The sequence below is a fragment of the Rhea americana genome, unplaced genomic scaffold, assembly GCF_003343005.1.
Source record: "Rhea americana isolate MKP2758 unplaced genomic scaffold, rheAme1 scaffold_29, whole genome shotgun sequence".
NCBI lineage: Eukaryota > Metazoa > Chordata > Aves > Rheiformes > Rheidae > Rhea > Rhea americana.
Window position 1 is genome coordinate 528,222 of NW_028186412.1, and position 25,969 is coordinate 554,190.

Here is a 25,969-nt window from a genome sequence, read left to right on the forward strand (position 1 = left end):
AGTCTGGGAAATAGTTGCCACCATCTGTGGTTATCAGTCTCAAGTCATGAGAGAGCAAGAAAAGAACCAGAGGCAACCTGTCTCCTGATACCTGAAGAAATAACAAAGCAAACCTATATTGGAAGCTATGGAAGAGAAATCTTTCTCCAGAAGGTGGGGAAAATTTGCAGATATCCTCTTCCGTGAAGAGTCTGTAAGTAGGGAAGGGGGCAAACTCTAAGGAGAAATGGTTCCTCTTCAAAGGCCAGAATCTATGAATGTAACTTCAAAACTCCGACCTCAATGGAATCCAGCTTCGGTTCATATACGGAGGAGCTAAGTAGCCTGTGATAGAGGAAGGACACTAGACATGGTGGTTGATCTTAGCTCAGACAGCAGTAATGAAACTTGCAGCTATAACAGGGATTAGACATRTGAGTGACAGGCTAAAATGCTTTTATGTTGATGCTTTGATTTCTTTTTGCAACAYTAAAAGTTTCCTGTGCCTTTCTAAGAGCTGTTTGGAAGAGAGATTCTGACCACGCAGGTACCTGTTACTTGACTGWAGCCAGTATTTCCTTTTTGATGGAGCTGGACTGCGTAACTACTACGAAGGAAGAGATTCCCAACATTTCTCCCTGCTGCAGAAGGGGCTAACTGAGCTTTGCTATAGGCAGGGCTAATTGAACTTCAAGCATGCCAAATTCTGTTATCATAATTGAAATCCTTCAAATTACAACACTGCAGCCCTTTGGGTTTATATTATCCCCTTTCCAGTGGCACAACACTAGATTTGGGGTTGTTTYAGTGACTTACATGTGCAGTTCTCATGGGTATTACATACACATTATCTGAGGCAAAATTCAGCTTTTGAGCATGGGGTAAGTACGATTTGAATGTGTCTTCATAAGCTTGTTTCCCCTACCACTATCTGGCACAATGATGACAAGGAGGTCTCTAATCATGACTTCTGGTTGCTGTCATTGCTGTAGTCAGTGACTCAAATTTTCTCCTATGTGAAACCTGACAGCAAAGCAAGTTGGAGAATGATTTTTGTATGGAAAACAGTAGGGGGGCATAGAGTAAGGTTGTGTATCACATAACATTAAATCATCTCCTGGTGGCAGACAGTGACTCTGTCTCATGTAATAACAGTCTGTTTAGTCTTAAATCTTGATGAAGTGGTCAGCCGTGCTGACAGAAAAACAAAAATCATGAGGTCAGATGGGGCAAAGCAAAACTTCCTCTTACTCCCTGAATATGAAGACCATGTTTCATGAAAGCAACATGAATAGTTAACACACAAASTTCACTTCGTCCTCCCTGTTGCTCTTGACCTGGTAGCCAAAGAACACAATGAACATGTGGTGAATTTGATCTCTAGATAACTGTATTCAGTAGAATTGTAACAGTGCATTAGCATGAAAAATAACATACTGCACAGCTGCACGAAAGTGGATCTGGTGCTTGTCACATATATTTTAATATAAAATGCCTAGAAGGTGATCTCAGTACAAACATGTCACAGGGCAAAAGAAAGGAAGGAGAAAAAAAAAAACTAACTCTCTATATGTTCTTAAAGGGGTTTTGACGTACAAAGTATAGGTTTACAACAGTTAAAATAAAATTTCAAGCTAGAATTCTCTGTGGTCCTATTTATATAGCAAACCTCAGTCACTGAGGGTTTTGGGAGATGGGCTCTCATGCATCTTGCTGTGGTGGTGTACGGGAAGAATCTCTGTTACACTCTTCCTGGAGGTGACCATCCTTGCACCAGCTGATGGACRGGAATATGGGATAGTGCCTTGGCCCTCCTCCTTGAGGTCTGGTATTGTAGGCTGAGCTCACCTTCCTCAGGGGGATCTGGGCCATGCACTGGGGATGTGGAACAAGATGCTGCCTTCTGCAGTCTGCTCCAGGCAGCCTCCCCACAGTGTGGGGTGAATGGCTGAGCTGGTAACATCTAACCATCCCAGCAAGATTCACTGGAGACTATTAAAATCCTYAGAGAAATATATCCGCTGATTTCAGCTGCACTGCTTTGGTCCTAGACCAGATTTAAGTAGTGTCCTTAGAAGTGTAATATTTTGTGAGTCTCTGATCAGAGCCATCTATATATGAATTTTTGTTTCAAATTCTCACTAAATGATTTCTCCTTTGTAAAAGAGAGTGAGTTGGTAGCTACATGTAAATAATAAATATTGCTATGACTGCTAATCTTTGGAAGGTTTCAAATCTAGCCTCCTCCAAGGCCTTCCCAGCAAATATTTTAGAGCTGTATCTTCCCCACAAAACCTTGCATTCCTGAGCTGTTTATTGTCCACATGCTGATAACCTTGACAGTCCATTTTTACAAGGTCTCAGCTAAAACCTGGAGGGAGGCTGGCGATCTGCATGAGCTTTCCAAAACTGTTGTCTTCCTCCCTTGTCCATTTTTCAGCATAATAAATCACTGACTCTTTAAAAATCCCTTGTCATTAGTATTTTGGCATGTTTCACTTCAGGAACAAGACAAGCCAAGAAATCTCAGCGATGATGTTATTAAGCTAGACAAGGAGCACCTGAGGATTTCAGCTTCTCTGCAGTTTTAGAAGAGGTTTTATTTTACCGAATGCCATGAATGTTTTAGGATGAATATCTCGGTTTGCATCCCAGGAAGCTCCYTTAACTACAAGGTTATTGGGTAAAACAATGGCTTTATCTGGCAACTTTATCTCAAACCCTAGTAAATATTTTTCATGGATAGAAAACTAAGCGTAAATGACAGATTTAGCTCAGGGGAGTTCTGGTCAGGCCTGAACTGCACTGACAGAGCTCTGCTGGGAAGCTCGAATACTGCCTGAGTATAGCCAATATAATCAGCCCCATGACCTTCTCAGTTCCTAGCATTTGACAAAGGGAAGAAAGTACTGTTTGAAAAGCAATCCTCCAAAAGTAAACCCTGCAAGCTCRGCTCAGGGTGCGAGCGACCAGATACTCTCTTTGGTGGGGATCTTGATCACCCCAGATGGCTTCTCTCAGTGATACAAATGCAGACAGTGGGGGGAATTGGTGACACTTAAAAAAAAATCAAGAACCCACAAGCTTGAAGTAGTTTAACCCATTTTTTACATCTATCCTCTAATGCTTGATCATCTCCCCTTGCTCAAGGAGATGGCAGGGAAAAGAACTATTCTCTAATGACAKGACAGAGGCAAGAAATGTCTCCAGGCCCCACAACTTCTGTTTCTTCCAAGCCGGAGAGGCAGAGAGTGGAGATGCAAGGAGCAGAGTGGCTGAAGCCATGGATATTCCCATTACAAGAGCAAAACAGCCACTGGAGGGATTTCTGCGAGGGGGGTTGAGGAAGCAGCAAGAAGTGCAATGSGGCAGGACAGAGCCAGTAGCCCCTGCCTATACCCGCCGTTGTCCCAGTGCAGGGAAATCCATCCTCCCATGCCAGGCTGTCAATGTAATGAGGGCTATCATGACCATTGCATGAGAACCGGTGGCCCTGAGCAGTGGGTGAGCCCTGCCAGATGAATGTGCATGCCCTGCCTACCAGGGCATGGAGCCACTCGATGTTGGGCTGAGCCCRCATGGCACAGCTGAAAGGCCCCATCCTGCAAGGTGTGGAGAGGTRCCAGGCAGGAGACAGCCTCGGGGAGGGTTTCGATGTTTGGACATTGGGTTTCATTATGGATTGGGAAGGAAAGGCTACACTCTTCCAACTACTACAAGAAAGAGAGTGCAGCCTGGTGGCAGGGCAGTCTAGGAAGCTGGCCTGGATTCATGGCTTCAGATAGCCCTGGAGCCCTGGCCCTGTCCAGGATGCCGACAAAGCAGGGGATGAAAGGGGAATCCACCATGCTCCATCAATGCTGAAATCAAAGCGTCTCCATGAGAAATCTCAGCTTCATGGAATTAGCAAATTCCAGCAGRAAGGCCCATTTCCAGCATTTTCTTCTCCTCAGTCCCCTAACCAACCATGAGAGTTCTGCTCAGTGCCAGGAAATATGGTGCAGAACAATCTGCTAGCAGTGAGTGTGAGAAGAGTAGGGCATGGGCATTATGGAAGGAGCATGGAAGTAAAACCAAYGAGAAGAGGATTAGTCCTACTACTAGAAAATCAGATTACTGAAGATCTTGCTTCTCATTCACATGCTCATCTCCTCCCTACGTGAGGAATCCATCYGATACCAACAACCACCACAATTTGCCCAGGTGAGCAAGATTTATTCTAGAATGATCAGAAAATTCTTTTTCTGTACACGGCTATGAGTGCAACAGTGCACAGAAACCCCACGCTCTGTTTAATGACTTAAGCATGGGAGTCTTTGTAAGGCCTAATTCCCCATGGCCCTTGTGAAAACTCACTGCCTTAGAATATGAAAGAACAAATACAAAGGCAGATCTTCCTGGCAGCTCGGACTCTTACTGGAATCATAAACAACATATCTTAGCCTCCAGAAATGAACCTCAGCTACTGCAAAGCAACACAGTTATTTTACAAAGAAAATGTCTTTATATCATTGTCTTTTTTCCTTAATTTGAATGTGTTGATTTCTTTTTAGGGAGTTAAACAAAAGGCAGCAGGGAATCCTTGCTARTTATGTATGCGATGACCAGCATGCTGGGACTGAACTCATTTAGAAAAATACGGCTGATTTCAAAATCAGGCTTCACATTAAGCAACAGCACTGATGAAGGACAAGGTGTGGGAGAAGGGGTCAGATCTGTGTTTACTGAATCCACCAACTAAAGCTATGTTTGCTGAGTACCGCCAGAGCTCAAAACCTGAACTCTTAGCGCTGCTAAAGTTCATTCTTGCTCCAGTGCAGTTGAGAAAGAGGCCTGAGTGCAGCAACGACTGGTGAGCTGGTCTAGCTTTCTGTGCAAAGTGAGATACTTCTATTGTACGTGCACTTGAGTAAATGTGGCACTCTGCTAAACATCTGGAAGCCAGCCCTGCAGAGCTTACTCATGCAAGAAATTCCACAGAAGTCAGCACAGTGATTCGTGAGCAAAATTTTGCAGAAGCAGCCTCTAGTATTAAATGGCATTCACAGTTATCATGTACCTATCATGTAGCTGGTGTAATAAATCACCAAATTTCAGAGTGAATGCAGAATCTGTTTCTGGAAAACCCAGAACTGCATCCTTCTTTAGGTCACAGCAACGACTTCAGTAGAAGGATAAGCCTCATCCCTTCTGAGCCTTTATCCAAATCACAAAAACAAGGTATGATCAGGCAGTGCCAGTGCCAAAGAGATCCTATTTCTGCAGTTCTTCCTCACATCAGTTACTACTGCCTCATCTTCATGCCTGTGCAGGCCCCACTGCCCAGCAGAGCAGAGCACGGACAGCCCATCGCTTTGTTCCTGTGGGCGACGCATTATTGCGCCTGATGCAAAGCTCACCAAAGTCATCTTAAAGAATCTCATTAAGCTCAGCTCAGTTTATTTTACAAATGGGGAACTGACTGCCGAGACCTTCAGATCCCTCACATAGCATAAATCAGTCCCGGGCTCGAGCAAGCTGGAGATCTGGCTCCCAGATTTTATAAGGCTGAACAAAAAGACAGCAGAGGAGGGGTAAAACCGGGCGAATGCTGGCGTGGAACCAATGGCTCATGAATGCTTGAAGCAGCAAACCACTGYCGACTACCAAACTTCTCACCAGCGTAACTGCACAGACGAACACAGACCAGCTACTAAGACCACACCGATGGATCTGAGGACATTACTGTTTAATGGACCAACACATGGACAACCAACAGATACATGTCCAGATCCGCAGTCACACCTGGCTCCTCTAGGCCACCATGGCTGAGTTACAGCTGGTGTGATACCCCCAAAGACCATCTGCCATGGCCCTGCAGTGAGGAGGAGCCAGCAGCACTGAGGGAATACAGCCCAGCAGCGCAAAACAGTTTTTCCATCCCCCCAGTCTCTGAGCCCACGATGCTCAGCTGGTGCTTTCCTTCCACAGACAGAAATGTTTTTATTTAAACAAAATGTAATTGCAATGATTTTTGAGACTAAATAGAGAATAAGTACAAGATATCACCAAACTCTGAAGTAAATTAAGTCATTTCAGCTGCTTCTCACTCACAGTAGTTTAAATTGGGGCTACATTTTAAAGTTATTCTGTAATTAGTAATAAATTTGAAAGCGACCCAGAAAAAGTGAGAAGTTAATCTCTTCTCATAGAGTGTGGGAGAAGGGTATCATGTTCTGGGATTTTTATGTTTTTTTTTTCTTCATGTCACCTTATTTCATTCAAAAGCGATAGCTTTAATACATAGCGATGAAAAAGTTATGTTGTTCTGGTGTCTTCTAAAATAAATTTCACATGAAATACAGTATGTGTTAAAGGCATTTGGATTCCCAGGGAATGTGGGTATACATTTCACTTGTCCTGTTACAACTTCCTATGAATTTACTCAGCTGGCTTCAATAAAAAAAAAAAAAAAAAAAAAAAAAAAACCATTAAAGCTAAAAGACTAAAGCAAATACTCATGAGTCCTACTGGTTCAGACTATGGCCCATTTATTCTAGTACAAAAAAAAAAAAAAAAAAAAAAAAAAAAAGAAGAAGGAAAAATCTGTGGGAATCTTTCTCTGTGTGTACATTATGAAGCTACTAGGCCTTTACACTGATAATTTAACACCAGCTAAGCACATGTGCACAGATGGGAAAATCTGAGTAATTTGGTTTCATGTACTTTCCAGCTTCTTGACGCAGAGATGGATGCTGAGCCCTGCCTGAACACCAAGCTATGAAGTACCTCTGCGCTGCTAATGGCCTCTTTCCAGGGACCAAGCATGGCGCCTGCAGAAGGTAAGGCCTGGCCACAGGAGTAAGTAGTGGATTACATAGTTATGGCATGACCCTTCTAGGTAAGGAGCCCCGAGGTTAAAAGCTGCTTATTTCCTTTAAAARGGCCAGATGCCTGCTGCAGGAGCCACGATGTGAGAGTTATTTCCCCGCAAATGCCCCACCAACAGCATTTCACTCTGTCTCTCAGATGAGTTTTGCAGCGAGTGAGCCATGCGTGTTAGCTGGGACGAGGAGCACGTACGGCGAACGCGCCTGCAACGCCCCAGGAGGAAGCGAGCACRCGTGTGATGAGCATAAGGCTTTCTCCGGAGACCTAGCCAAGTGGTCTGAGTTTAACATTATAAAAGCCACTGAGTGCTGTAGAAGTTGAGTTCCCATTTGCAAGGAAGCTTTGACTCATATACTCTGATAATGTGSGTGGGGGTAATTCAGCTGTCTGCACAGCCCCTCAGTCAAAGGCTGCACCCCTGGAGCAGCACTATTGTACGTGCTGTTCAGCCACCTCTTGCTCACAGCCCACTATGTTCAGCTACCCTAGAGCTCACTTTACACCGATATATGGGCAAGCAACTGGTGCTGTGCTGGACTGTGCTGGTGCACAGTCTAGGTTGGGTTTAGATTTAGTGGCTGAAGAGGAAACTGTATCCAGCTTGGTTCTTAGATATTGCTCTCCGACAACTTCTGCTGAGTCAGATAGGGATCATAAGTGGCAACCCTCAGGCACATAGCACTGGACTTCAAAAAGATGTGGGAACCTGCTATGCAAATGGGAGACCTCTGGGTTGTACCAGAGCGCCCAAGGAGGTGCTGCATTCTTGTAATTTGGTGTCCGGGTCCCACTGGCTTCAGCAGACTTGGACTTTACAAAAGGCCTTGGGTTGGCACCTAGATCCCCTTGGTGTCATCAGGACTTTGCTACAGGCCTCTAAATCCAAATTACTCTTTACACCTTTAGGAAACAAAACCTCTTCACAGAGCTAGGCTGCAGGAGGTTAAATCTTGTTGAAGGGGAGTCCAATTGTCTGTCGAGCCAATGTGGCTAGGACACACCAAATTCTCTGGCTGATGGCAGATGGGAGTGTTGTGGTTAGCATCACATCTAACTGCAGTTGATTCTCCACTCCTAATAAGGAGGTGCAGCTGGGTTAATTGGAGGCAGCTTGCAGCACTGAACAATGCTTGAACGTGCTCCATGGTATCTGCAGCAAGACTGCGCAACTGCTCTGCCCCATACCATACTCTGAGTGTAAGGAAGGCATTAGCATCATTGTCAGGAAAAGTGGTGAGCCTGTTACAGGACYGGTGATGCGTGTTTCTGTGACAGCCGCTGTCTTGTCAGCACACTGGGGACCAGGGACCTTCAGAGCTGAAGCTGTGAGATAGTGCACTGTGAGCCAACAGACAGAGTGTCTTCTTGTGGCAGTGGCAGCCTCTTACGGAAGCCTTCAACACACCRTCCTGGCAGCATGCTGCCGACTGCCTGCAACGCAATATCCTCTACTAACACATTTACAAAGTGTGATGACACATCTATAAAATATATTGTCTCCGATTCTGTCCTGTCCTACAAAACCATTTATCAGTTGGGATTTTTTGAAGAATCAAATAACCAGATACTAAACTATCTTTTAATAATTCTTCAGGTCTTAGAAAAATATTTCTAGACCTCCCATTTATGGAATGTGTGGTTTCACTCTAAAATTCAACATCCTTTTGGTTGCCTTACAGTTTTGTCACAATTTCTCAGCCAGCCCTTTTGACAGTTTTTCAGTCTTAAACCTTCATAGAGGGATTCATCTAAGCCTGGACAATGGGGAAGGTCATTCCAGTTCCTCTGAAAGGCTGCAAAATGCATGAGTTCTGTCTTCTTTACAGCCCTTGCCCTCCCTTTTAGGAGTGTATGAATCTGAGCTCCTCCAAGTTGTTCTTTCAGAAATGGCAATATTTCTGCATCATAAAAAAATATCAACCTGTGAACCTGAAATTACCTTGCTTTCTAACATCTTAGTTGATAAAATGCAAGACTTATGCCGGCTTTTTTAATTAACACATACATTACGAAGAAGAGCTCACATGCCCTGGAACAAAGGACTACCATAGCTTTAGATCTGCTAATTTCTACAGGGAAGCTTCTTGTGCATTATTAAACATGGAACTTCTCAACAGAATTAGCAATGTCTTGTTTTTAAAACAATAATATAAATAAAAACAAAAAAGTCTATTGTCTATAAGTTGCATTTGTGAAAAAAAAAATGTGTGCACTTCTCAGCTCTGTTTTAAACACCTGATGGAAGAAACAGGAATCATTCTTTCATACATCTCTGTCTTTTTGAAAAGCCCTTTAAATGTTTTAGATGTTATTTGCTGAATTGAAAACATAGGCTTTGACCAGAGGCTGGGTGGTGTCATTTGTCTGGCTGCAGATGTCACAGCAGGSGCTAGATTTTCACTACATTGCCATAACATAGTTCAAACTGCATCTCATYAGTGGGTACCAAATACTGCTGGCCACCTTCCTTTAAAAGCCCAGGAAATAGCCACAGATATATGTTTCATCAAAGCAGCATATTACAAAGTTGAGTTTTCATCATCTACTTCAGACAGCCTCTTTCAGCTCCCTGCACTAACCCTCGAACTAGCAGCACTCCCCATCCTGGTGCCGGGACAAGAGCCGTGGTGCCCTGACAAGAGGTGATGGGCATGAGCGTCATCTCACCACTTTGCTCAACAACATTTTGTCTAGCAGTAAATCTCTGAAAAGCAGCTCTTCCTCATCCAGGGTGTCAGAGACTGAGGAACTCATGATGTTAACCTCCACCCATTTGATTTTCCTTTCTTTCCCCTGGGTGCTGCACTGCAACTGCCGTTTTCTTTCCCCCACTTTTCTCCAGCAGTCCCCTGGGAATATGTTCATATCACCTTGTGAATTCTTCAAGGGCTTGTGAAATGGCAGTAACAATTATGGTAACCTTGACATGAAGCTTTGTAGAACAGTGAGCAATGTTAAGCTATGCTGAGTTAACTCTGTTGACGGGTTAAGCCATTTTAAATTACTCCCCTCTCCTAACTACAAGAAAAGGTGCTGTGTGAAATCTCCAGCAGATCAACAGAAATGCAGTCAGGAATTACTTTTGAAAAGTAACTTTTGAAAAGTTCCCTAATCCAGGAAGCTGTTCCCTCACCCCACGCACGAAGGGAGTTGAGGGATGGAGAGAACCAAAGAGCAGAAGCAATAATARAGACATGGATATAAAGAAGGGCAACCAGGGGGGACAAAAAATGAAGGAGTAGGACTAATGATTTTCAGCTCAGAAAGAAAGCTGAAATAGCATCAGATGCTTTTAACAGCATCAGAAAATGCCATCAGAGTAGACCAGACTGGTATTGTTCCTAGGATGCGAGGTTTTGATAACACAGTCTAGAAAGAGCAGCTGGGCTAGAGCTGAAAGGCCATTGCCCCCTATGATTTCTTTTTCTTTCAGCAAARGACTAAAGCAGTAGTAAGGGTTCCCTCTGGGGCTAAACATTTGCTGAAGCCTCATCCACAGTGTTTCACTGCAGGCTACATTTTTTGGAGCCTTTTCCACAGGTTCCTGTGGGCGCTGTGGGCTCCAGGAGTTTTCCTGGGCTCCCTCATCTTTCAGAAGGCGCAGGGTGCCTCGTGCTCCCTCCAGCCACATCCCCCCTTGCTCCTTCCCCTTGCTGCCGATGCTCACCAAAGACCTATTCTCAAAACACGGACTTCCCCCACAAGAGATTTCTGCTCAGTCTCAGACTTCCATTTGGGGTCAATAAARCTAGAGCCATGTTAAGCAGGAGTTTGAGTCCTAGGAATAATCGTTGCCAGCTGCGGAGCTGACACAATCCAACATCTGCTTTCAYGGGTCCCTATGAAAGCACAACGGTCTGAGGATGTACCCTCAGTTTCCTGAGCAAACAGCTGAGGGTTTCCTGAAGAGGAGACCATTCATCCCTGAGCTAACAGACCTAGCTAGGCCAGACCTGAGTCAGGGACTTGCAAGGAAAAAGAAGGGCATTTTCTGGGAGATACTATCAAAGGGATTTTCGGGATAAACCTGAAATCTCCCAGAAACCACAAGAGGACTGAATCCTCCTCTGAACACTTCATCAAAATCCAAAGACATTTCAAACAGCTCCATGAAGGGGAAAATAAATAACCTTATATATTCCCAATCTGAACCTGCTTTGATGTTAGCTCTAAACAACAAAATAAAAAAGGTGTGAGGATTTCAAAGTACTTTAGTATAAACCTATGTACAGCCCTACAGTAATGTAAACATAGCTAATGTAAACACAGCTACCTAGTCATGGTATAGTATCAGCATATTTTTCATTAAAACKGGTGATTTGGAAACATGCCACGCAGGACCGCTGCAAGCCTTAATTTGACCCTTGAAATGGTGCTGATGAAAGAAGCTGAATAGTATCTTAAGTACTTTAGAWATAAAAATATTTAAAAACAGTGCAAATCAACCAATTAATAGTAAAATCAACTAAYATTTTCATTTATAGGTGAAACTACTTCCATTTTTATCTGCTGTGCATGTGCAAGATAAAAGCAATTAATAAAAACACTTTGCCTATATACCATCCCTTTCACTATAACAGATTCTCAAAACACCCTACCTTGTTTACAACCAGCACTGAGGAAATGATATAAAAAAACTTTCACAGCAAAGAGTTATCAGACATCTTCATGAGGAAAAAAAAAGCTAAGTAATGCTGTGCAGTGTGGTTTTGTTATTCAGTTAATCAGTCTGCAGGTGACCAACCTTCTGCCCATGGATAAGAAACAGATAACTATTTTTATGCCAAACACTAACAATCAGGGCTACCTTATTTTATGGGTGGGAAGACAACAGATCARCTTTTAAATAGAGAAAATAAGAAACTCATGTTTCAGCAACATTGTGACTCAAAGCCAATAAAAGCCAAGAAATTCAAAGATATTGGCTACCTCCCCCAGAACTGCCATGAAAAGCYAACTTTTAGCCCCAAGTGAATTTCTTCAGCAAGTTTTAAGTCTCTAAATTTGGCTTTAAATTTTACTTGSTGACACAACCTTAATTATAAGGCTGCAAAAGCTATATGTACATAATAATAATGTTAAACTAAATGTTTCCAGTGTTCATAACTTTTCAGGTCTCCCACAGATACCCACATCCATAACAAAACATCTAAGGAAAAGCAATCTAACTTCTATATGGTGACTAAAGGTAGTATGTTCAGCACTGGTTCTGTCTGAATAATGAATATAAAATTTGAAGGGTGAGTTCTGATACAGAGAAAGAATTCAGTTTTGATGATATGAGAATAAATATTTGTCCATCTGTAATGTGCTGTCAGTTAAACRTTAGTGGTTAGAGCATGGACTAGGCACCATGGCTCTTGGGGTCTTAAGTCTCATAGATTTCTATTCCTAGTGCTGAAAATGAGCATAAACTGCTCTGAAACTGCCAGATAAAATGCCCTAGGTGCTAAGCATTACTGGGATAGATGGACTCTTTACAAAGTTTAAGAGATTTCCTCAAAACAAGGAGACTGTCAGGCCAGGATTTTCTCCTTGTCCGAGTAGAACTGAAAAGCTTACGCTCACTCACACTGATACACCACCGCTGTCTGAGCTGGGATTGGTCATAAAACCAAGGGGAGACTTTGGACCCCAGAACATGATTTTCTGAGCAATCTCAGCCTCCTGTTACTTTACTGAGGTCCTGCTCCAAAAACACTCCTGAAAACGGGGCTTCTTTTTAATTGTACTATAGGATTTGTCATGCCAAAACCATCTGGACAAGGAGAGAGCTGACAAAAAAGGCACCAACGAATTTTTTTTCACTCTCATATTATACATTGTTTGAAAAAGGCTTAAAGCTAAAATAAACTTCTTTGAAGCAACATGAGGTTCACAGACAATAGCAGCAGCTGCAGATAGCAGAGGTTCATTCCTGTTTATTATATTCATTAAAACTGAAGGGAGAACTGTGGCAGCACTGACTTAATGGTCATCTGAACATAATTATTGAGAAAGCATTGTTCTTTGGAAAGATCCAAAGTGTCAGACGGAACTTCACACCCTTGTCATAAAAACTCCACTTATTTCCTACCATTAATTGGATAAATTGGGCATTGTAGGGTTGGAGGTGGAGGGAAATGGGTTAATGAGCATGCGTAGGAGGCAAATGACACTGGAAACTTGGTTGTCTACAGAGAGTGGGCAGAGGAAACAAAATCAGATGTGAGCAACTTTCTGGAAGGCAATCAGATCGACAAAACTCACGAGACAGCACTTTGTGTTCTGATGATCCTTGAACAGTATGAAAAGCAAAACTCTGGCCAGTTTGCACATGTGTTTCAAACAACAAGTCGAGAAAGAAAGCAAGCTAGCAGTGAATCAAGGAACTATATCGACAGCCACAAAGCAAACTCCTTTTGGAGTTCAGCCACATCCTTGCATCCTACAGCATGCACGACGCAGGCGATTGCATGGAAGCTTTTATAGCACTGAAAGTTTCTCTACCTGGCTAAAAGCTGGGGGAATTCCCTTCTGTATGCCCCACTGAGTGCTCTCAGAGCTYATTGTCAATGCACCTTTTCTTTAGCCGTCTTTCTCTGTTTTGAATYAATGTTGACTGCCCTGTAATGCTTCCTGATACTAAATGTGGGATAAGTTCTTGCCGCTCCCCGTAAGTGTGTTTGATGCCAACAGCAACACGGGGGTTGGACTCTTTTCCCTCCACATGCAGGCCATGGGCAGAGCTGCTCCTCAGGCTCTTTGTGGTCCATGTGTGACAGCACTTGAAATCAGTGTATCCTTCTGTGGGCAGGCGTGGCTGGTAAACCTGTGTAAACCTGAATTTATAGGCCACCTCTCCACTTTTCTGCCAGCTAGCACTCCCCAATAGGTGCAGTGGGAAAAGCTGCAGGGCACTGGTTTAAGAATAGATTTCCAGACCACGGGAAAGACTGTTAATCTGTGCAGACCATCACATCCCACCCTCCATGGTTCAGGATCTGCACGTGAACCTTGGAGTCCCCTCTGTGCCCTTGCCTCCCCAAGCACAGATTTGCAGCACATTATATGCTCGGGGACTGTATGGGGCTAAGAAGCTCACAAAGGAATTCTGCTCCTTTCTCAGCCAGAACCCCCACTGATTTCAGTGAATATTTTGTGCTTCAGGAAAGGAACTGTTGAGTTGTTCCTGGGCTGTATAACTTATTTTCCTTAGCTACTGAAAAAAAAAATAAATAAAAGAAAAGGCCTTCAAACCTGGGGCTGGCCAATGTCAATCCCAACTCCATAACTGCTCCCAATATTCATTGATATGTAACTGCAAAGGCCAATTATTTGACCCTTTGGAAAAATACATTCTTTCTTTCAGCAGAAAGAACAGTAATGTTTTTGACAAAAGTTAATCYCCTTTTCTGCAACTGACCTTCCGTTGTTCAAAGCGGTGAGTCTTTTTTCCTAAGAACCAAGGACTTTTGGTACAAGGATTCTTGGACTCACCTTTCACCCTTATGTTAACTGATAGGTTTTTTTGTTTAAATTTACTCCTGCTGGTTCTCATGCACAACTAGTTTAAGTACCTAAGTCCAAAAAATCACTTCTTCAGCCTAGTCTCCCACTGGAATAAAGTTTATACAACTGTGCTGCTTGCCTGTCCAACTGCCTCTTCTGTCCCTCCCAGGAACTTCTGAACAGTTGCATAATTYCAGCCCAACTGAACAGGGCACAGGAATCCCAGAGGACATGCCTTAAGCTCCAGGAGTTCTTCCAAGCTCCTCTGAGTGAACACAATAGCTTCTCAAAGAATAACAGAATGGTTGAGGTTGAAAGGGATTTCTGGAGATCATCTACTCCAACCTCCCTGCTCAGCAGGGTCACCTAGAGCATGTTAGACAGGGTTGCATCCAGGCGGGCCTTGAATGTCTCCAGAGAAGGAGACTCCACAACCTCTCTGGGCAACCTGGTCCAGTGCTCTGTCATCCTCACAGTGAAGAAGTTTTTCCTCATGTTCTGAGGGAACTTGTATTTCAGTCTGTGCCTGTTGCCTGATCCTATCTCCGGACATCACTGAAAAGACTCTGGCCCCATCCTTTTATTCCAACAAACTGAGGCAGGAAGGTGTACTCCTCCCTTAGCTAGAGTTAAAGTGAACCGGGTTGTTGTATTCACTACGTTTGGCCTTCTCACTAGATGTCAGGAAGTCATTATGTGCTATGTGAGTAATTAACTGTGCTACAAATGGAAGATGATCCCTAGTTCCTCACTGCCTTCTGCTTACTGGGTAGGGTATTGACAGTACTTGGAGCAAGACACCCAGATACAGAATGTAAACCTATTCCAAAAGACTGTGGTCCTTTTTTTTTTTTTTTTTTCTTTGCTTTGAGCCACTCTGTAGTCTATATGTTTCACAGCACAAGGGAATAAGAGTTTTCCTTTGCTGTAATTCTTCCATACATAAAGCTGGAAATTCAGCTCCTCAGTCTTTCCAGATGCACACTGCCCTCTCTGAGTTCAGTGCACCAGCYAGAGCTCCTAAAAGCAGGAATAATGCTGGAAAATTGCCAGTCATAGAGACGGGCATTACTAATAAAAAGATTTCAAGGTGACCAAAGCTTGCTGAAGTAGGTATGTATCCTTCCTCACAGCCAAATGCCATTCTCAGATCACATGTTATGATCCCTGCTGAAATTAATGCAAGTCCTTCACTGACATCCAAAATCTCTCAATGAAACTGTGAAAAGCAGAAATTCATCATGTTTATTTTGCACCATTTAAACCATTTTGTTCATAAATTAATTAAATTGTGTACATAATTGGATGAGAACTTACTGCCAAAAGCAGAAGTGGGTTTGAAGAGTGAATGGACAAGTTCATAGAGGATTGGTTCAGTGGTGTCTGCATCTGTCTCGGGAATACATGGATTATTGAGGATTTTTGTACCTTTACGTTTAAGTTTATTCAAACATTATTAATATTCTGATCCAATTTGGATACATTTTGTTTTCTTTAAAAATAAACCTATTTACACTACAGTTGAAATATCAACATTTTACATTTGAGATACAAGCAATCTATTATATAATATAGATCACATAAAAATGATGTTCAAGCTGTGCATGTTGTTACTGATGTTTTAAAAAAGTAAAACAACAGAATTAGGGGAAGTTACTGGCCCGGCACCTGGAACAAGAATTTGCTGAAGTGATAAACCAGCTTTTGACAGCTGCAACTTGTTCTGCAGGTGCAGAAAACACTTCTTCTTCCTCTCTGTTTCTTTGGTTTAGTTAGTTCAATAACCAGTTCACTTAAAGACACTACTTCAGAATTAAAAAAGGTAGATCAAGTTTTCCTCTTGAATCTAAGAATAAAAACTATGTGCAAGAGGATGACATCCACTAGTTCTGTACTGATGTACAAGATGGCCTGAAATAATTGCTCAATTCAGTTCCTAAATACGGCACTCCTATTGTTTAGTATATCAATCAGCTTTAAAATATACACTAGTTTTGACATATTTTCTGTGAAATATCTAGCACATTCAACTAATAACAAGCAAATAAATATCACAGTCTTCTGAATTTATTTTTGAATTCCAATTCCATGCAAGCCAATTTGATAAAAATTACTAGCAAAATCTAGTTAATGAAGATGGTTTTATTTTATAACAATACATAAAATTAAAATATGGATATTTATCTGCTAAACTAAATTATGGCTTCATAATGTTGTTTGATGAAGGCAGAGATGATGGGGCAGGAAAAGGAAAGCTCTACAAGGAATTTGCTTCTGTTGCACAATATTGAGAATTAAGCCACACAGGAAGCAGAAAATGTGGGGATCTTAAAAATGAGTTTTCCCACTGGAAAACTTTTACARTTTTGAACTTCTTGTATGAGATTTTAAAGAAAGATTCTAAGCCTTTTCCTTTCACTGTTTCATAAAACATTTGATCTTGAAAATACTCCTTGCTTCCTTACAACTTGCAGCAATTTTTTCACTGCAACTGTAAAACTCTATAATGCTAAAGTCATCCAAGTGTTGCATTTTGAGGGAACAGAGGGAGGAGGGAAAGAGGGAATCTTTTTGCTTTGAAGCCCTGTGCTCCAGAGGATGTCATCTAGGTTGCTTGCAGGCCTATATGTTAAGCCTGTTAGAGGGTACTAAAAGAACTATCAAAATTTACAATACAGCACTTATTCCAAATCCCAGGGAAATAACTGGTCTGGTGAGATAAAACGAGTTAGAAACGAAAATATTCTTAGTTAAATTGAGCTGAGGTTGATGACACTTCATGTTGACTCCTTTCCAGGCCACAAACGTAGCACCCTTTCCTGCAACGACTGCTGACTGTAAGGAGGGCCTCTTGGATCACCCAGTTTCATCTTCTTGGTTATGACTGCCCAGATCCGTCTACAGTAAGCCCAAAGATTTCAGCTGGACTCAAAGAGCATTGCATGCCTCAGGAGACTGCCGTGCGTGTATCCCAGGTAGAGGACAGAAGAAAGTAAGATGCCTCTGCTGAAGACTCCTGAAGTGATGCCTCCCCTCACAACTGCATGATTCAAAAAAATCACTTGTGCCTTTTCAGGCTTAAATTTCAAAACTGGATATCATGGTATTAACGCATCTCCTTATCTCTGCTTTGGGGTCACATACACASCACTCTCACCAGTTTGGAAGTTGGTCTCTCCAGGATTCAGGAAACATCACTCTCCCTTTCTCCCTGCTTGGGTTATGTGTCAGAGGCAAACTCTTTGCCTCCTGGGACAAGCCTATGGCTTCTGATTAGCCACTGAAGGCCAGAAGGTCCTGGGCAAGAGAAGGACAGGAATAAACAGGGTCCAAAGGAGGGCATTAGTGGAACAAATAATTGGCATATATGACTTTTGCCCAAGATGGGAGCCTTGAATTTGTGATGCAAATCTCTTAAGGCATATCTGCAATTCAATCCACATACATGCACACATGTAAATTTGCACATGGGATAAAAATTGGGCAAACTTTTCCTCTTCCAAATGTGTACTCAGAATTGCCCAGCTGGAATGCAAGAGAGGAAATGCATGGCCAACTGCAAGCACTCACAAGCCAAAGAATTAAGCCCCCAAAGTCACAAAAATATGCAAAAAAACAAAACAAAACAAAACAAAAAAACACAGAGGTAGCTGCAACACAACCCACTTGAGATTTTTATTAGTCTCCTGGGATATACTGCACAAAGTTTAGGTCATATTTGGCATCCTTTTTCTGCTCAAAACGTAAATATAGAAATCAGATGCTTAACCAGATCCTTTGTAAGTGCAAGCATCAACCTCAGTTTATGTACTCAGGACTTAAAAAAGTAGACTTCCTTTGCTCCTTACACCTCCCTATAGCACCCCCAGATTAGATAACAATATACCAGCAGAAGACTAACAAAAGCGAGATAAAGACACAGAATCACCTATGTATACAAGGCTGTCTGAACTCAGCACTATGAAACATTTGGTACATGCTGAGAATTCAAAGCCTTAGTTTGTCASCAAACTACCCTAGGGACTGGAGAAATATTCTGTAGGGTTTAGGATTAAATTGAAAGTGCTGACAATACAAGTCCTTCAGTATATCATCCAACCTTGCTGTCATTAGGATTGTTTGGTAGAGGGGCTTGCAGGTCCTCGGAAAGCCATAGGACCACTTCTGCTCTCCTGCAACAGCCTGTAGGCACATTTCACCCCTCATTAAAAAATGGATGTAATTATACGACCTCCATAAGCTACATTTTTGCCCATGTTAAATCACTCTTTAGGCAATAAACTTTCTGCATTGCTGGATGATACGTTGCCACAAGACTAAAGCCGGTTTGTGGACTTCCACCTAGATTAGGTGGCAGCAAGGCACGCTTGGGGACATGGCAGGCCACATCTCAGCACAGTGGGGATTAGGGTCATGAAGCGAAAGAAAATTAACTAATTAACAAGGCACTGGTGGGAACTGTTTTGTTTAATGGGAATTTAGAAGGCACCTCAGCTTTCTGGGAAACTGGTAATATGCTCATAAAAAGGACTGCACTAGTATCCCTACATTAAATAGCATATTGACCATAAAACAAAGAAATTAATGCATCTTTCATCTTTTTATAGGGGAAACAGAAGTCTCTTCAAAAATGTGGTTAGAGTTGTTGGGAGGAGGGGAGGAGGCTGGCTTTACCACTGATGTCATTGATAGCATAAGCCTTTTTTGGTCATGACTTAATAGCTGTCTCTCTGCTTCAAAATCAACAAAAAGCAYGGAAAAAAAGCCCTGCTTCCTCCTTGGGAAATGGTGTACATTCAGGGAGGAAGTTGTCTTCCTGTTTTCTCCATAATTGCAGCTTTTCATGGTTTTAGTAAGTTCCACAACTTTAAGCCTCTTCCATATGGAACATGTTCCTCTAAACATCTGGCTCCTTTTTTACTGCAGTGATAAAACAGATTTATTTTCAACAAACCATATAAAATATTACTTTYGCATAGTGTGATCTACTGTGCTTTTAAAAGTAAAAATATACAGAGAGATCAATAGACTCACATGTTTCTGTTTTACTAGCGACAAAATTCTTTCTAAGGACAACTCAAGGATTAATTCTGAAACTGGGAAGGAAGAGAGTCGAGACACCTACATTTTATCATCTTTGTGTTTCTTGATGCAAACCAATGATAAAAATTCAAATCTAAAATGAAATATAAATCCAGCCAAAGTGCAATTCTTAGGTCTGCGTCAGGTTTATATGTGTATCTATCTCCCATACTGGTATCTGCAAATTGACTATCATTGAACAGGAACAAAATGCTTTAATTAGTTTAGAAACCATCTTTCTAATTCTCCCAGATGATATTGGAAAAGAATGGCTCATGCCAAGAAATTCAGAGGGCTATACACTAATGAAGAGAAGAGCATTCGTTTATTATCTAATGGCAGTCTGGCTGCAATGTCAAATTTCAGTGGGCAGGGCACTCAAGCAATAAACCAGGAAAAAGCCATTATAAATCAACAGATCTTGCTGGCTTCCCATTCCATTAGGTGTTATTTTTAGACGTACCGCATGCATGGCTAAGCAACAAGGCTGCAGAGTGCTCCTCCAGAAGTTTTCATTTTTTGCCCTCCTTGGTATTTCACCTGCCGCTTCCCGAAACGACACAAGAGTTTACTGCGTGCCACAAGCCAAAAAATGACCTATAAACAATCTTGGGAAAGATCTGGCCCACACTAGCTACAGGGATGTATTCCAACAGTGGGTTTTTTAAAGGAGTGGAAAAAATAAATGAGTCACTTTCTATATGCTATGACAAATCCCGAGTCGAGCAAAGTTTGGCTTGTCGCGTCAAAAAATGGTGCTGTGATCTCCCTCAGCTTGCAGCCTTGTCATTAGTGTGATTTCCAGATTTTTGCTGCTCGCTCTGCCTCTGAGGGAAAGGATATCAGAGCCTGTACAAAGAGGGACACAGCCCCTGGCACATCGATGTCTGACGCTATTGCTAGGAGGGCAGCTGGAAGCCCTGCTCATTTACACTAGGGTAAGTGTCCCTCAGGGAGCACCCAAGAGTCTGGTCTCACTTAGGCTTTCCTCCTAGGAATATGTTTAGGGATACCGCCTAATGCTAGCACACATGGACTGCTTTGGTGTCACAGCTTCTTTTGGGGTCAGGAGGAGCAGGGATGGCTTTACTCAGTTTTGTAGAGGCTACCAGTTTGTAGTACTTTTACAAAGTGAGCTAAATTTTGCCATTGCTAACACTCCTRCAGGTAGCAGGAGCTGAGTTTGGTTAAGACCCGGCTCAAAGCATGCAAGGCTGTTTTTCACATGTTAGTAAGAGCCTAAATCTCATTGGACGTGATAGAGATGAAACATATGATAGGTGTTTTGCTGATGGGGAAAGATGTTAGAACCCAGGCAAACAACAGATTTGSGTACAGGTGTAGCAAAAGAGATCAGTGAGGAAAGAGTAATTAGGAGACAGCTGTATATTTAAGAGGAGAGTGGTGGGAAGAAAAGAAGTCAAAAGGCTGATGAAAAGGAGGGTCAAAAGATGGGAAAAGGCCTAATAAGGTACGTATCTCTGATGAGCAGGGCTCTCTGGGGGTCTCTGTGTTTTGTATGGYCCCTAACCACCACAGTCTGTATCAGGATCAAAAACTGGCCGTTCTGGCCATGCCGTGCATGTCAGACCTGTTTCTGTGGTCGAGGACCAGGGGTGCCCTTGCTGGCTGGGGAACACCAGGATGGGATGGACTGAGCATCCTTCCAGCCTGTCCATGCTGGCAGCCTTCATGTTGCCTCCTGCCAGGGAGTCTGTGCTCACAAGCTGAGGCTGGAGAACATAGCTCTGAAATGAAGTGTAAAATGCACCTTTGGGCATGCAAGGGTTAAATCTGCATCTCATAGGTCTGCAGTCAAAGTCAAATCTGGGCACCTAGACTACAATGACTCTCTGCTTTTAAGGCATGACCCCCAAAAGTCACTGCCACTGGTGGGACCTGCCTGTGGTCCAGGAAGGGAGGGGACAGGGCAGAGATTTGGCTTTGCTCCACCACTGAGTGTCCCTAGGACAAATAAGGACCTGAGGCTGCTTGTATCCTGCCCAGAGGGGTCACAGTCTCCCTCCTGTGTTTCTGAGCAGTAATTAGCTCACAGCCTAACTCAATGTAAAGAARTCTTCTCGTGAATACTTGCTATTTTTTTGCCCGTGTAACACAGCAAGATAATGCGAAATGTGATTCACTTGAAGTAAACACCCTTTACTGCCCAAAATGGCATTTTCTAYCTTCATCATGTAACTAGCTCTCTTGCAAAATGAGTGTATAGTGCATGAAAGACTTATTGAAAACCATTAGATTTCTTCTTACTGAACACACCCATCTTTTTTTCAACTACCTTAAATTTACTTAATTTCTGAGCACAGTCCAGGAAGCTGCTGGAGGAAAAACACCAGATGTGGAGAGACCTTATTACAAAGCTTACACTTGTGTGTCATAAGCACTTCAGATATTAATGCTACTTTTTCAGTCATCCACYGTACCTTCTACTAAAGGTAAACGCAGGATACTCAGAAAAACACCCTTAAAACTGAACAGCTCTGAATTGCCAATGCTAAGAGCCATGTTTCTATATGAAATAAATGAATCAGTAAAGCCACTCACAAAATTGCTCTCTGAAATGTAACATCCTATAATTTCTTTGAATTTGGTCCCAAGCCACCAAAGGATTGAAACATGTGCTTAGCACTAAGTATCCTAGAATGAGCTGCCTTCGGAGCGTGAGGAATCTCATTATTGGAGGTTTGCAGGAACAGGCTATACAAATATCTGAGTTAGAGGCTGCTGATCTGGCCTTGAGGCAAGAAAGGTATAGCTGGAGTTGGGCCTCTGAGGTCCTTCTCTACCTTATCTTCCATGATTCTAGGTGAGCAGCTCTATTTGGGTCAATAAAACCCACATACCACACTTAAAGTTAAGCACTTGCTTAAGTGTTTTGCCAGAGAGGTGCACAAGTGCAAAGCAGCTTTAGGATATGCACTTGGTTTTTCTAACGTTCAAGCTCTGCCACAGTAGTAGGAAGGAATGTGCTAAAACAAGCACRGTAACGGCTGTTGGGAGGGCGTCTGCCATCTCTTCTACGTGCAGAAGGCACAATGCAACAGGTAGGGAAAGCTTTCTGTGTGTCCAACAGAGTACCCACCGAGTTAAATGCCTTCACTACAAGCACCTCAGTTAGCATGTATTTTGGTTTTGAAAGTACAGTTTCAAACCATCAGTTCCACTGAAGAAATATAAGCAAGAATGGAAGCAAGATGTTAGCAACCATGTCTCTGCCTCACTCTTAAAGAAATATGTGCATGCTTCATTTAATTAACAAGGAGTACAGATTTAACTCTAGAACCTCTGCTTCTCAAACCCATGAATTTCCTGAACTCATAAAATTCATTTCCTACCTGACCTGAAGCTTAGCTCCTAAGAGAAAGCCCAAGTCCCCTTTTTCCTCTCCATTGTCCTCAAAGCCYAGCACTGCCTCGAATCTCTAAGTGCTTTATGCATCTCAAAAGCACAGCTACACAGCTACACATGTCATCTTGAACAGAAACCTGAGAAGAAATGACTCAACTTGGTGTTTAGTGAGCCAACCCCTAGCTAGCTACAACAGCAAAAGACTTGATCGTATCAGACAATAAATCATCCCCCCAAACAGTAGTAGCAYTATAATAAATAAATAAATAAATAAAAGCATGGGGAGACACATCATTTTGTGTGTTGTTGTACTACTTCAGGTGAGGCAGATCCTAACAACAGTAGATGGGATTTCTAGTTCAACCCCAATTCACACAGGGTGAATGTGGGTAGGTCTTTTACGTTCCCCACTCCTTGTTTTACATTTGGGCAAAGTTGCCCTTACAGAATGGTGTCACACTGATTAACTCATTAACATTAGTACTGCTTTAAATTCCTCGGAAAAAATGACTTGGGGAAGTTGGAGCCTGACATTATCGTGTTTGGGAAATGAAGGAAACAGTTCTCAGCGGTGTCAATGGCAGGGATTAGCTTGTGTATGTMGAGTATCTGTTATAAAACTGGATCTCAGAAGCCCATAGAGAGTCAGAGGCTATAAATGACTTCACTGTATCTAGATGTCTATTTTAAACTGTCTTCAGTGAAATRCAGTAAAGAAACTCAGTCTACGAGGCTGAATCCGGAGCCTTTGCTGCAAATTACAGCAATATAAAAGGAAAGCCAAGGGCCTGTGAAATGAAGCCCTCTGCTTCACTAGTGCTTCATGTCTCCATAGTATCTGCAACAGTGAACTGGACTTTAAAGACAAGAGCAAACAGCTGCCCAAGACTTTGATTTCTGAATGTGTAGGAGAGGCTGTGAGGGACCATATGAGCAGAGAGTGAGTGGGTGTGCTGGCTCCTGTAGCTTCAGAGACTACACCAGGTCAGCCAAGTAACCAGGAGGTTGTTGCCTGGAAGACATCCATGAGAAGGCTCCCAGTGACCTGTCACAGCCTATTCCTGGTCACAGAAGGGATGTGCCAACCAGCTTCATCTGCTATGCAGATCGTGGAAGGAGAGAAAAGCCAGCGTGCCCCTCAGCAGAGGTGGGAGATACGGATGTAGCTGTGGCACAGGGAAGAGGAGGCGCCAGCCTGGAAGCCTCATATGCCAGAGAGGTCTCGAAAGAGCTACAAAAGGGGAGGAGTGGTGAAGCTCGCATTGAGTTTTGTCACCTTGTCCTCCTGCCTTTGCAGTTCCCTCTTCCACAGCTGAACAGCCCTGTAGTCTATGCAGACATCTAGCATGGGAGACAAAAGCCATCCTTCCCCTAGGCTGTAGGCCTTCAGTCAACRGGGAGATGAGTGCCTCCAAAGGAAAACTCGACCCATCCAAGGGTAAGTGACCAGGACAGCTGCTTTCTGAGCAAGCCTGACTCCACTGATGGTAGAGGGAATCGAGTAAGCAGCTGAGACTGAATGTCAATGTTTGTAATGGCTAAAATGAAGTGAATCCCCCTTCTCAGTGATGCTGAACGAAATCTAGCCGTACTGAAGTTCATGGAGTTGCACTGGGCCAGGATTGCTTTCCTCCCTCTCTGTTGCTTCACACTTCTTTAACACTCAAATACAAAGGGCTCTGACTTAGGCGAGATATATTCTGTACTGTTCTGAGCAGTGTTTATAATAGTCTGTAGTTTTATCAACTTATTTCCCTGGCAGACTAAAGGATTTTAATCAAAGTGCTAAAGCTCAGCTTAGATTAGTTGCTTTGGTGAGGAAAAATGGACCTTTTTTTAAAACACTTCGGGATTTTGTGAACATAAGCAAATTAAAGTACTTTAAAAGCAAAGCCTGAGCCTGGCAGAATCTAAAGGAAGCTGGAGGGCAGTCTAAGTGYAGCATGCTGAAAAGTATATATTTTTTTCTTTTTCCCTCCATCATTTTACTAGTTAATCTTCCTGGGAACAGACTGATATTTACTCATCCCATGAGAGAGTGGAGTTGTCAGGGATCCAAATGATACCAAGGGATAAGGTTTAAGGCACTCCACCATTAGTCACCGAATGGAAGGATACGGCACAGTTCTTTGGAGATGGACTGCTCTTTTCTCCTCTTACAGTTTTTATTTGAATTTCTCCATATTAAAGGGGGTATTTTATGAATTGTGGGTGAGGGGGAGTGACACGCTCAGAAAATGATCCCTCATCACTAAAGCTGAGCCTATGCAAAAGTCTGTGTCCATTAGGGCTGTATGGCACTAAATAAAATGATAATGCTCTGTTAGAAAAATAATACACAGAAGAGGTCAAACACTACACTTWCCATACTAGTTTCCCAGGGTTTTCTTCACAGAGAATAATAATTGGCAGCCAGTCCTCTACAGCAGACACACTAACATGGGAAGGTAAGGGTGGAATCAGGCAAAACTGAACCATCTTGCTCTGCGCTAAGCCATGAGCCAGCAGTGCAGGACAGCAACACAAAAGGGGGCCAGGCTGGGTCAGAAGCGCTGTAGCACATGGCATTAGCATAGCTTTGACTTTGAACTTGCCAAGAATCAGGACTTCTAGCTGACATGCAGCCCAACTCTGTTCAGACCTGGCTCCCTGTGGCTCCCCACCATGCTATGCCTGTACTCACCAGCATGGATCTATACCWGCTTGGCCACCACTGTCCTATACTCCTCTCCATGGTGAGGAGGTGCTGTAGCTTTTTCCATCTCCCCATTGGCTTTACTTTGCTCTTGTTTCAGCTGGTTGCCAGACATATTAAACTGCTTTTAAGGCAAAGATTTGAAAGGGAGGAGGTCTGATATAATTCCTAGCTCTACTCCAAAGCTTTGTGTGACTTTATGGGTGAGCCATATACCTGTGTCTCTACAAGAAAATTAAACATTCTTGGGATTTTCTCTGGTGTTGAGGCCCAAAAGTTGGGTTTGAACATACATGCAAATTGTCTATTGAGAATGGTCCCTGGCCCATACACATAGCTGGACTGTGCCTGGGAAATATTTAGGAGAGTTCGTYTGATACAGAAATCAGCTATGGGCCTTTCAAACAGGTAATCAATTTTGAACAGACAGTCATGCTCCAGTGTCTTGAGAAGTCCCCTTCCCATGCTGACTTTACTAATATAGAT